The sequence below is a fragment of the Passer domesticus genome, chromosome 20, assembly GCF_036417665.1.
Source record: "Passer domesticus isolate bPasDom1 chromosome 20, bPasDom1.hap1, whole genome shotgun sequence".
Lineage (NCBI taxonomy): Eukaryota > Metazoa > Chordata > Aves > Passeriformes > Passeridae > Passer > Passer domesticus.
The window spans coordinates 11420968-11434117 of record NC_087493.1 but is presented as its reverse complement, the minus strand read 5'-3'; the positions used below and the strand labels follow the sequence as shown (position 1 = coordinate 11434117).

Below are 13150 nucleotides of genomic sequence, written 5' to 3'. Positions count from 1 at the left end.
AGTGTCCCTGGGCCAGCAGGGAGTGTCCCCTCGGTGTCCCCGGGCCAGCAGGGAGTGTCCCCTCAGTGTCCCCAGGCCAGGAGGGAGTGTCCCCTCGGTGTCCCCGGGCCAGCAGGGAGTGTCCCCTGGGTGCTGCAGGGAGGTGACTCCCGAGGGAAGGATGGGTTCCTGGATCTCCCCCATCCCAAATCCAGCTCCCCCGGGCTGGGCTGGTGCTGCAGCCTCCCCCAAGCTCGGGGGCTCTGCAGGACCCTGGACAGCGCCTTGCTGTCCCCGTGCCTTTCCCTGCCCTTCAGCTTCACTCCAGTCCCTCCTCCTCCTCTCCCGGGCCAGCCTGTTCCAGGCTTTTGTTCCTTTGCTGGATGGAAACTTCCTTCAGTTTTCCCTCGGAATTTATTCATGGCTAGTGCCTACTTTCTGTTCTTGTGCCAAGTTTGTCTGTTAGATCTTCTCCCTCCCCAGCACTTTCCCAGCCCACATATATTTATAGAAAGCAATCTTTGCCTTTTTTTTTTTTCTTTATTTTTTTTCTCTATAGAACCCTTTAAGCTCTTCCTTACAGAGCAAAGCCTGGCTTTGGGGCAGCAGCCCAGCCTTGCTCTGTGCCCACATTTCAGAGCTGTGCTCCTCAGCCCTGGCAGCTCCTGGGGACCAGCAGGAGTTGTCAGCAGCTTGTTTTTCTTGGTGAGCCCCAGCAGAGCCTTTCAGCTGTCTCTGAGCCCCGTGTGTTTTTCTTGTCAGTGTAATGTGCTTAGTAACAACACCTACCACTTTTCCATGTCACACTCTGCACTCCTCCGTCAGCTACACGGTGACTGGCACAGCAACACAAAGAAATTGCATTTAACCAGCAAGGGAGAACGTTGCTTTCCTAAATAACCTTTGCTTCCTCCAGGTACCTCTGCAGGTCACGGGATTCCAGAGCTTTAGTGACTCACAGCTCTCCCACCTGGCAATTATTAGCTCAAAACAATTCCTGAAGCCTTAAACAAACCTTTTTTTTGGGTGCAGGAACCTCAGTGACATCTTGCCAGTGAGTGCAGGTCTGCTGGAGTCACTGCTGCTTGGGAAAAATGCTGTGGCTTGAAGTGAGAAAAGTATAAATAGAGATTTTGATATAAGCCAGTAATACATCACTGATATTTTACAGACCAGGAGGGATAATATATTGTGATAATATAATAACAGCTCCTGGGGAAAGCGTATTTTTGGATGAAAAGTGAGAAGGGAAAAAAAAGTGTTTTGAGAATTGAAAAATGCTTCAAGTTTTCAAAACAGGGAACCCAACAGGAGGATATTTCAAAAGGCATTTACTTGTTCAAGGGGAATGTTTGTTCCCTTTGAAAAGATTATTTCCCTTCCAACAGTGGTTTTGGGCAGCCCTGTCCAGCTGCTTGTGGCTGAAAGGAAAAGCAAAGGAAATTCAGGAAGGAGAGCACGGCACAGCCTGGGGGTGCTCCTGTTTCCAGCTCCTGTGGCAATATTCCCATTTTTATGCTAAAACTCCACCTCTGGAGCATCCCTGGCTCTTGTGCTCCCAGCTGGGACATGGACCACGTTCTCCTGGAGCTGGGGAGCTCAAGGGTCTTGCAAATTTTGGGGTTTTTTTCCTAGAAATTCAGGACTGGGGAGAGTTTGGGAAATTCTGGGAGCCAAAGTGGGGGAAAGCTGGGGAGGGGAGTGGCAGTAGAGTGGGCAGGGAGGGAGAGTTCAGAGCCTTCCCAGTCAGCCAGGGACTGCAGGAAGAGCTGGGAGCACATCCCAGTGGATCCACTGGTGAGCCCAGGCTGTGGGACAAGGAGTGGGGCACAGAGCAGAGGCAGGGCAGCCCTGGAAGGTCTCCTGGCACAAAGCCTGGGCAGCCTGGGAGCTGTTTCCACGAGTGCAGGACGGGCCAGCAGGGCAGGATGTGGACTGGCACACAGATAACCAGCCCTGACTCCTGCTTTCCCCCAAATATCAGGTTTTGTCAAAAGGCAGCTTCTCACTCAAGCCAGAGGAACACTGGGAGATGTTAGCACAGAGATTTTCATACTCAACTAATTAAAAAAAACCCATCTCTCCCAATCTCAGGGGATTTGATTCCCTTTTTTTTTAATGCAGGCTGGAGGTAGCACAGCATTTCCAGATGATGTAATTAACCTGACCTATTTGGTGGCTCCATATTAATGTTCCTTTGTGACGGATTTACAATAAAGCCTCATTATTAAGGACTTCAAAACAAGATTTATTATCATTATCTTGTTTCTCCCCATTCATTATTCCCTTCTCCTCAGCTGGAAGTGAGTCAGGACCCCCGGGCACTTTCCCTGTGGCTCTCAGAGATCTGGAGGAGACTGATGGGCCTGACCTGTGTGCTTTGCAATTTTCTGCCTTGTACAGTGGCTGCAGAGCTCTGAGCACTCCAGAGTTGCTCCAGGTTTATGTAATCCACCCAAAGAGCTGGAGCCAGGTGGGCAAAGGGCTGGGAATTCTGCAGCTGGTACAGGTTGGTACCCAAGGGCATCTTCCTTCTGGAGCCGCCTTGGGAGGGCAGAGCTAAAGAATAAAGCAGGGGTTTATTAAAATACCTCAATGGATCCACCTTGGGCAGCACAAGAGCCCAGCCAGGGCTGCACCCAGGATGAACCCAAATGGCCCCAAAATGCACGAGCGCTGCCGGGGTCTCTCCCTGGGCTCAGCTCTGCTCCATGTGCACATTGCAGTTCAGTGGCCAATCCCAGCTGCAGCCCCTGCAGTCCCATCCTTGTTTTTCTCTCTGCAGCCCACGTTGTTTGTGCTCTTGGGCTGAGATTGGGATCATTTGTCCTTGGAGCCCAGCTGGAGCAGGAATTGTTTTGTCTCCCTGCTCTGTGCAGAGAGCTCAGCATCCCATGATGTGAACCCAGACCCACACACTAAAGCAGCACAGAACCTGAAAAATATAAAAACTAAAACCTGAGGCATCCCGGCAGTCCCAAGCCCCCAGCTGCCACTGGCTGCAGTGCACTGGAACACTTCCAAAGGCACCACGTTGGGCTGGCCCCCGGGAGGCTCCGAGGGCAGCGAGAGGTTGTTCATTAATCCCCATTTGTATCAGCAGCAAAACCCTCCCAAATCCCCAGGCTGAGCCCTGCTCTCAGCTGTAAGAGGTTTTTTGGGACTACAATAGGTTTAGAGACAATTCTATACCAGAATCACAGCATAACATTCAAACTTTCTTTTTCCCCCTAGAACAAACTGTTACAGAGGGAACTGCAGACAGATTTCTATACCTGCCTTTGCTTCAAAGGGCAGAGCTCAGCCCAAACCCCACGGCACACTTGGTCTCATTGATTGCCAAGGGCAGAACATTCTTAATGCATTGGTATTAAACAAACAGATGGGAAACCAACCCCAGGTTTAAATTTCTGTTGAGATAATGTCGAAAGTTTATTGACCCAAGGGTGCTGGTGATTGAGTTAAGTGTTCCACATCAATAGCTGTGGCCAGGCCTTTTGTAGGACACTGAGGAATGGGCTCAATACTTTGAGGCCTCGGTTGGAAGTAAATTTTAAAGCCTAACAGCAAATGTGCTTTGTTTGGTGCACTGGGAGCCTGTCTTTAGAGAGTTTAGCCCCTGCTTTCCTCCAGCCCAGGGCAGGGAATGTCCTCCTGAGGACAGGGCAGGGGATGTTCCAGGGGGTGCCAAGGACCAGATTCAGTCTCTCAGAGCACAGGATGCTGATTTGTGGGAAAAACAGGATGGACCTGAGGACTGAATGTGGGGTCTGATTTCTGAGAGATTGAGGTGGAAGAAAAGAGCAGGAGGAGAAGGTGTCGATGTGTTAGCAGGTCCCAGGACGAGGGAAGAGATGAATCTGACTCCATATTTCTTAGAAGGCTGATATTAATTATATTACATTACATTACATTACATTACATTACATTATATTATATTATATTATATTATATTATATTATATTATATTATATTATATTATATTATATTATATTATATTATATTATATTATATTATATTATATTATATTATATTAATCATATCATATCATATCATAAATGCTATACTGAAGCTATACTGAAAAGAATAGAGAGAAAGGAATACATCAGAAGGCTGGAAAAGAATAAGTGAATGAATAATAAAAACTCGTGATAGACCAGAGTCTGACACAGCTGGACCAGGGTTGGTCATCAAGTAAAAACAACTCACATGAAACCAATCCCAGGTGCACCTGTTGGTAAAGCATCTCCAGAGCACACTCCACAGCCATCAGATAATCATTGTTTAAATTTATTTTCTGAGGCTTCTCAGCTCCTCAGGAGAAAATCCTAAGGAAAAGATTTTCATAAAACATCACAGTGAGAAGAGGAGATGGAGGGAGCTCCAGACCTCCAGCAGCCCTGAGAGAGGAAGGGCCAAGCTGCAGGGCAAGCAGCAAGAGAATTTTGAGGAAGGCTGTAAAATGATGAGGGGAAAGCAGGAGATGATCCCCAAACCAGAGCCAGTGGGTCAGGAAACCTTTGCTGCCAAGGGCTGGGTGCTGGCCAGGGCCTGCAGGCGCACTGAGAGCAGGGCACAGGGACAGGGGTGCTGGAAAAGGTCTCAAAAACCCTCCCAAAACCTCCCAAACTGGAACCCACCTCACCCTCCAGGCTGGGGAGAAGTGCTGCATCATCCCCACCCCAACGGGGACGGGGCAGCTGGTGTTCCTCACACGGGGTGGCTGAATTCCCTACAAAACAGGATAATCAAAAGTGATCTTTGCAGCTCAGAGGCAGCAGCTGAACGACCACAGGGGAAGCCAAAGGCAGATATTAGCTCTCTGATTTAAAATTAAAACAATTGATCAATTGTCCTTGCTGGAATTAACAGCAAAACAAATAGGCCTGCAATATTAAACTGAAATTCACTGCCTGGGTCTGGCTGGATCCAAATGTATGGGGTCTCTCAGGACAGTGCTGGATATTTATTATGGCTGAATGAATTGGATTTTTGCACATAAAAATGCAGATATTGGGCAATTTGAAAAGTAAAGGTCATTCTGTATAGAATGGGGGTTTTTGGATTTATTTTTTTGGAGTTTCTGGAGCTGGTCAAGCTCAGTGCAGCAGAGGGCACGGGGGGAATGGCAGCAGGGGCTGGATGTGGAATTTCAGTCATTTTTATGCTGCAATTAAAGAAAATGCAGTTTCTGTGCTCTGGGTGGGGACAGGAGGCTCTGGTGCTGGGTGTGATCAGCTCCTCATGGGCTCAGCATGAGCCTTGGTGGCAGAATTGTTTGGGATTTGGGATGGAATGGGGATTAAGTTCCTCCTCCTGGTCCTGGGTGAGCCTGTGCTGCCCGGGGTTACCTGGGACAGCAAAGGCACAACAAGGGGATGTGGCCAGACACTGCTGAGCTTTGAAAAGGGGCAGAGAGGAACCTCAGCACCCCAGAATCCCAGACTGCTCTGGGTTAGAGGGACCTCAAATTCCGGGGTTATGGCACCAAAAACCCATTTTTGGGGTGAACAGCAACGGGACCTCAGGGAAATGTTTGGGTCCAGTGGGACAAGAAGCAGCAGAATGTCCCTGCAGAGGCTTTGAATGAAACCAGACAAGGAGGGTTCATCCAGCCAGGCCTGGCTTATTCCCTGTGCAAAAAAAAAAAAGGGATTTCAGCCCTCCCTGCAGCCTGCTGCCGGCGCAGGGTGTGCTCTGTGCTTCCTGCAGCACCCAGGAGCTGCCTGGGCTGCATTTCCAGGGGGTGGGTGCAGAGCAGGGCTCCAGCAGCAGCTCCCAGCCTGGAATCAGCTCCTCACTTCCAGCTGGGAGACTTTTGGTCTGTGTTTAACAATGTGTTTCATTGCAAATTCCGTGTTTGTCTTTAAATGACAATTGAAAGATGTTTCATAATGAGCCAGCTCTGAATGAGAATACAAATGACTTCCCCTGAAGGACCTCGATATGAAACATTTCATCTGGAGTGCAGGGAATCGCTTATTTGCTTTTCTTTGCCTTAAACAGATCAGCAAAATGAAGATGAGTTAATAAAATGGTTTTGATTCTGCCATTTTTTTTAATAAAAAATTCTGGCACTTGCAAAATGCTGCAAATACCCCAGCTCCACTGAGTTTGACAGAGACAGTTCCTAGGGATTCTTCAGTTGCAGATGCATTTCCTCCTTCCTGCTCCTCAGCTCCATAAATCAGAGCTTGTCCATCTCTCAGAGCTCCCTCTTGGTGACTTGGAGGAGGCTCAGGGATGAGGTTTCCCTGCGTGCCACGGGAGGAGAAGTGGCTTTGCCATGCAGGACAAGTTTTGAGCTGCAGAAATCAGCAGAGAATTCTGAGCTGGGGCAGAGGTGGGGCCGTGGCTGTCCTGGCTGAAGGTGCATTTCTCTGGCAGAGGGAAGGGGATCACCCTCACTCCAGGATAAATCAGGCACCCCCTTTTATCACCCTGACTGTGTCTGGCTCCTGAACCAGCTTTTTGAGACAGACTTTTATAAACAGGGCCTGGATCTCTTCTGAAGGGGGGAGGATCTGAAAAGCACCAGAACTGGGGGGGATTACTTCACCAGGAGGGTTCCTAATTGGGGAGTCCTTGTCAGATATGCTAATTTACAGAATCTATAAAAATTGCACATCTTCGGCTTTTTCCACCTGAAGAATTTGTGCACCCGAGTATCCTCATATCAATGAACCCCTTTTTATAATTTTATTTCACCTTTTAGCCTGGCTCCTGTTTCTAGGCACCAGGGAAGGCAGAGGGTGCCGTGCCCTGCAGTGACCTTGGCAAGGAGAATTAACTTCTCCCGTACCCCAGAGCCCCCAGGAGCTGCCAGGAGGAGAGGACACCGAGCAGCAAGGATTGCTCTTTAGCTCCAAGTCCGCACCCAGCGCCTCAGGGCAGCACATCCAATATTCAGTGCAACACTTCAAAGCTCCCTGTGCTCCTGGCAGGAAGCTCAGCAGCATCCTCGGGCCGCTGGGGCTGGAGAGCTGTGCTGGGAGCTGGATCCTCCCAGCCCTGCAGCTGGGGCTGTGCTGGATCAGCATTTCAGGCACTGCCAGGAGCCACGGGGACCACAGCGGCTCCTCAGCCTGAAATCTTGCACTCAAACTCTCCCTGTGACTCTGCAGCTGCTCTGCAAGGATATCTCACAAATATTCCTTCAGAGCAGGCTGCTGAGGGACTTCGCACCAGGGATGGAGGGACAGGACCAAGGGAAGCATCTTTGGGCTGAAGGAAGGCAGATTGAGATGGGAGATTTGGGTTAAATTCCTCCCTGTGATGGTGGGCAGGCCCTGGCACAGGTGCCCAGAGCAGCTGGGGCTGCCCCTGGATCCCTGGCAGTGCCCAAGGCCAGGCTGGACACGGGGCTGGACAGTGGAAGGTGTCCCTGGGGCAGTGGGAGATGTCCCTGGCACAGTGGAAGGTGACCCTGGGACAGTGGGAGGTGTCCCTGCCATGGCAGGGGTGGCACTGGATAATTTTTATTGTCCCCTCCAACCCAAACCCTCCTGGGATTCTGTGATCTGCATTTCATTCAAAGGTTTCACCTGATGGGCTCTTGACTCCATGCCCAGATTATTTATTCCAGCTAGGAGCCTCCTTCCCTTGGGTTCATCTGCAGCAGCCTTGTAGGAACAGCTCTGCTCCGGGTTCCGCTCCTCTCTCTGGGCATCCCTTCCCTGCCTGGCAAAGCCCCATCCCAATTCCCAAGCTCTCCACTCTGTACATTGTGTTTCTCTCACAAAAAAACCTTCTGGTCAGATAAATTCACTGATTTAGCTCCCATTTCTCCCCAGAATTGTTCCCTCCTGCCCACGAGGTGCTCTCAGAGCAGGCTGTGCCCCTTCACACCTACAGAATGTGTTGGGCTGTGCTGCCCAGAGCCCTTTGCCAAGGGAGGGACTGGGGTGGAGCTGGACATTGCTGCTTCTCTTCTCTTCTCTTCTCTTCTCTTCTCTTCTCTTCTCTTCTCTTCTCTTCTCTTCTCTTCTCTTCTCTTCTCTTCTCTTCTCTTCTCTTCTCTTCTCTTCTCTTCTCTTCTCTTCTCTTCTCTTCTCTTCTCTTCTCTTCTCTTCTCTTCTCTTCTCTTCCTCTTCTCTTCTCTTCTCTTCTCTTCTCTTCCTCTTCTCTTCTCCTTTCCTGTTGTGCTTAAATCACTCTTCTCCCACCAATGAAATTCACAGGGTTTTTGGAGAATTGGTGTGATTTCTCATATGTAAGTTAAATTTATGAGAGGAAGAAAGTATTATGGGATATAAACTATTGAGGGAATGGATTTGTCTACTCAGAGCTATCTGGTTTCACTATAAATTGCCTAAATGGACAGGAAGGAGCTGTTACACAGCACCTTTGGAATGATTTTTCCCTCTTCTGCTTTGGGACTTGTGTAAGCAAAATGCTGTTCCAAGGTGTAGGGAGGAGACATTAAATAAATAAAGCACCAATTGCCAAGATCTGGAGATTGAAAGTGTTTACACAAAATAACTCAAAAGCTCTCCAGGGGCTGACTTGCACAGCCTGGCAGAGCTGAGCTGGAGGGAACTCTGAGATTCCAGAACACTCAGGTAACATTTTCAGGACAACTTGTGCTGATGGGCTTTGGAGAAGAGTGTTTAAAGGCTGTCCCGAGAATGTGCCCCAGGATTTGGCACCAAAGGCCAGGCTGGGTGGAGTTGGAGCAGCTGGGACAGTGGGAGGTGTCCCTGCCCATGGAAGGGCTGGAATTGGGTGTCTTTAAGGTCCCTTCCCACCCAAACCATTCTGTGGCTCTGTGATTCTCTGAAAGGCCATCCCAGGAACAGCTGCACACAGCTGGACACATCTGGGCAGGTTGAAATCACAGGCAGGGCAGCCTCACACTCAGACTGTGACGGGCAAGAGGGTCTTGCTGTGTTTTGTACACACAGCACTCAAAACTCACTGCATGAATCCAAAAGCTGAATGAATTCTAGTTTTCTGAAATGTCAGAACGGTAGGGAATTTGGAGCAGAAATGGGACTTGCCTGAGGCACAGGGAGGGCTCGGGCTGGAGCAGTGGATTCCTGTGAAGAAAGGTTCCATGGTGAGGGACTGCCATCACCCCAGGAACAGCCCTGCATGAAACCTGGCCCTGCTGCTGCTTGCTGACCATGGGAGGGGCTGTTCTGCACCTCCCTGAACCACCAGCAGCTCCGTGGAGAGAGGGAAAGCTTCTCTCTGCAAGGGATGGAGAGATTGAAAATACAATGTATGGATGAGCTGGGGTCTGCCTGTGGAGCCCAGCTGTACAGGCTGGGTGACCTCCTGGAGTCAGGGACAACAATCCATCCAGCAAGGTTAAAGGACTGGATTTAGATTAATTCCAGAGCTTGTCCAATAAGATAAAGCAGTGTAGTGAAGGTAAATATTTGCAGCTTTATTTACTGGGAGATTAATGTAATTGGTTTGGATTCCTTCACATCCTCCAGCCTCTTCATAAACACTGCACACTGTTAAATGCTGCAATAATGAAGGCATTTTGTCTTCATCATACTGGAGGGCAAGAGGCAGGGGAGAGCTATTCTTGCAAAATATTAGCCCAGTTTTGCACACCCCAGAGGATCCATTAATTTAGGTTAGAGTCTCTGCAAGGGCTGAGCTCGGTGAGCAGGGGAAGCTTTCCATAGCCCCACCTCCACCTCCTAGGGGGCTTTCCCCCCTTTCTTCCATTTTTTTCATTTTTTTTTCCATACAGCCGGTGCAGAACCTGGGCACAGAGTAACCCAGAGTGATCCAGTTTGTCTGGATTCCCTCCCCAGGGGCTGCCAAGTAGGGCTTGGAAAATTCCACAGCTCTGTTGTGTGGCACCACTGCTGTGAGATGCTGATCTCCAGGAACTGGGAGATGAAAGGGAAGGAGGGATTGATCCCAGCCCACCCCAGTAACCAGTGCCATTTCCCCCTGCTCCTCTAATGGGACAGCAGAGCGTGGCTTTCCTGGCAGACCTTCAGATTGAAGCATGGGATGTGCTCAGGTTTGGCTGACAAGGTGGGCTTTGCTCACAGGATGGATCCTGCCCCTGTTTCCCCAGCCCAGCATGCCAGCCCCTAATTACCTGCTGCTTTTCCTCATACCCATCCATCCAAGGGCTCTTTTGGTGCTCCGAGCCTGCTAATGACTTTGGGGACTCCTTTAAAGATCCACTTGTCTGTCTCTGTGCTCGGTGATTTCCTTTGCAGCCTGCAGGTGTTCATTAGTGGGGTGTCTCATGGAATCCACACACATTCCCTGATTGTTGTCTCCAAAGTGACACGGGCCACATGGCCTGGACAACCACAACACCAACAACAACAATAATCCAGGCCTGACAGCTCTTTAGGCTCTTTAAGGTATTGATCAGGTGGTTCTGGCTTAGCTATTGAAGAGCAAAAGGTGTTTGTTGCAAATATCTGATCAAGCATCACCCGCTGGGGAGAGCAGAGTTATCCCTCTGATTTCCCTTTTTCTCCCATGTGGAAGCCAAGTGCAGGGGATATGGGGAGTTTGTGGGGCTGGAGGGGATGTGGGGAGGTTGTGGGGCTGGAGGGGACATGGGGACTTTGTAGGGCTGGAGGGGACATGAGGGTTTTCTGGGGCTGAAGGGGATTTGGGGATTTTTTGGGGCTGGAGGGCTGTTTAACAAAGAACAGGGATGTGGGACACCAGTGTAAGCCCCATCTGGAGGAAGTTCTGGCTCCCCAGGGGTCACCTCCCTCCCTGCCCTCCCAGCCTTGCCACAATCTCATTTCTGGAATAACATCTGGCTTTCCCACACTGTCACTGAGTGGATTTTGTCCTTCCAAATTCCAGCCTGCTTAGGAGGCCTGAGCACTCAGAAGGATTTTATTGCTCCAGCAATGCCAGGATGAAATGATTCAGTGACCAAACCAAATCTTGGGGCAGATAACATTGTCCAAATGTCACTTTGACCAAATGTCACTTTGTCCAAATGTCACTTTGTCCCTGCCTGTGCCACTGACCGTCCCTGCTGGCAGCAGGGGTAGATGAGGGGTGGGGAGGGGGCCCTGCTGTCTCTCAGCAGTGACTTTCAGCTCTAAAAGTCTCTACTCAACCCACAAATGGGTGTCAGGGCACAATCATCACGTTACCATTTCTACGAGCTCCCTGTAGGTGACTCTCCCAACTGCAGCGTGGATCAAAAATATGCCAGCATGTGAACAGAAGGTAATTTTAGGGCTGTGATTTCTTTATAGAGATTATCATCAAATTTAGATCTGTTGCTGTCAGCACAAACCACCCACCCAGAGACCTGGTTTTCCTGAGGTATTGCAGACAGCATTTCCCTTTTTGGGGACTCTCAGGATGCCCCATTTCCTGTGGGCCCTGCTTTGCCTTGGGCAGGGAACTCCCATGGACCCGTCCAGTCCCATCCCACCCCAGGGCTCCTCTGGGACAGGAGAGGCTCAGGAAAAGCTCATGAAAGCAGAGAATTCTCTTTCATATCTCCTCACTCCTACTCCTCTCACTGAGAGATTCCTGCACCTGAACTCTCGTGCCACTGCCTGCCTGATCTGCTTTTCCATTCCCTGCACTTCTTTTACCTTTCTTTAATTTTTTCCCTTCCACGGCAGTGAGTTTCACAGTTTAATCAGGCACTGCTTGAGAAAATGCCTCCTTGGGTGTTCCTGCAGCCATCCCACCTTGGGTTCACTGTCCAGTTGCAGCTGCAGGTGATGCAGTCCCACCCTCCCAGGCTGCTCTCCTCCATCCCCTGCTGTTTGCACTTTTTGGGGCTGAAGCTGCAGCGGTGTCCTTGGTTGTGGGGCTGGGAAAGGATTGTTCTGTGTGCCTGAGCTGTGAGGAGAGCTGCTGGCACTTGGTGTGGAGTTCAGAGTTCTGTGCCAGTGCAGTGCAGAATATGGAAATATGGAAGATAAAACTTGAGGCATCCACACTGCCAGGGAGCTCCCTCTCAGCAGAGCACCCCCAGGGACTGTCCCTGCTCCCAGCACAGCCCTGAGCTTGCTTTCCCTTCTCTCCTCCCTTCCCTGGAGCTGCCATGCCTGGGATTTAGCAGGAGATCCAGGAAATTTAATACCAGCAGCTTAGAAAACATTAAATTCACTCAGACTTATTGTGGCTGAGGTCTTCTGAATCACACAGTGGTGACACTTTCCTTTCTGAAGGAAAACCACCACGTGATCTACTTAGTAATGGCTTTATCATTCTTTAATTATTGCTTTTGTTTCTAAAAAAAAACCCAAAACAAACCAAAAAACTAAGCATGCAGAGAAGCCAAGAAAAGTATATATTTACATCAAATCAATTGAGATATATGAATGAAAGGAAATGAACCAATTTAGCAGGCAGGAAAGGTTAAGGATGATTACATGGATTAAAATCTGTGCAATCTCTTTGCAGCACTACTCATCCTAGGCTGTGCTTGCTGGAACAGAAATAGTCCTGTATTTTATATCACTAAAAAAAGGGGGGTTTAATGCACTAGGTGGAGAAAGCAGAGAGCTGGTGGGAGCTGGCCAAGCCCTCCAGAAGCAGGCACTAAACTTTGGTCACTTTGCTCTTGGCATCTCACAGCTCCTTCCTCCCTCTTCTTTCTGTCTCCTCTCCTGGTCTCTCTTCCCAGCTCGTTTTATTTTTCCAGTGGAGGCAGCACATCTGTAATTCATGTCGTTGGGTGTTCTTAGCCTGGCTCCACTTCTCCAGACCTTCACCTGCTTGGCTCTGGCTCCTCAGCAAAGCTCTCCCACATCTCCTGCCTCAGTTTTGTCTCCCACTCAAGCCTTCAGTGCTCCCAGGCTGCTCCTTGGGGTGGTTCCACAGCTTCTCCACGTTTCTCCTCATCTGCAAACCCCCACTGAGGAAGTCCTGGTGCCAACCTGGAGCTGATGCTCTTGGAGGCCTTTTCCAGCCTTGATGATGATTTCCACACCCTCTGCTTGGTTCTGGGAGTGCCTCAGGCGTTCTCCTTTACTACCTCACCTCAAAACAGGACAAGTGGAAATGATGCAGGGAAATTCAGGCTTCCCTTTCAGGGGAGAGCAGTTCACACATTCCAGCGAGGAGGTTTCAGAAGTGCAAATGTTCCTGTAGTACACTGAAAAATATGAATGAAAAGGAACACGAGCTTCAAAATAGCCTGGGGTGAGATTTTTTCTGATGAGGAGGAGACAGAGCGAGAAAAAAAACCCAAGATAAT

The 13150-nt window shown here is 49.6% G+C and overlaps 1 protein-coding gene and 1 long non-coding RNA gene across 5 annotated transcripts in view; one reads left to right on the top strand and one right to left on the bottom strand.

Annotated features, from left to right (window-relative positions):
• SHISA6 (shisa family member 6) overlaps nt 1–13150 on the top strand; it is a 137607-nt gene that overhangs the window by 60120 nt on the left and 64337 nt on the right. The gene's annotated exons all lie outside the window — the stretch shown is intronic.
• On the bottom strand, nt 7051–10335 carry LOC135284449 (uncharacterized). Its single transcript, XR_010349846.1, has 3 exons — nt 10049–10335; nt 9104–9171; nt 7051–9017 (listed from the first exon to the last, which is right to left on the bottom strand). It is a non-coding gene; the product is annotated as an uncharacterized LOC135284449 (long non-coding RNA).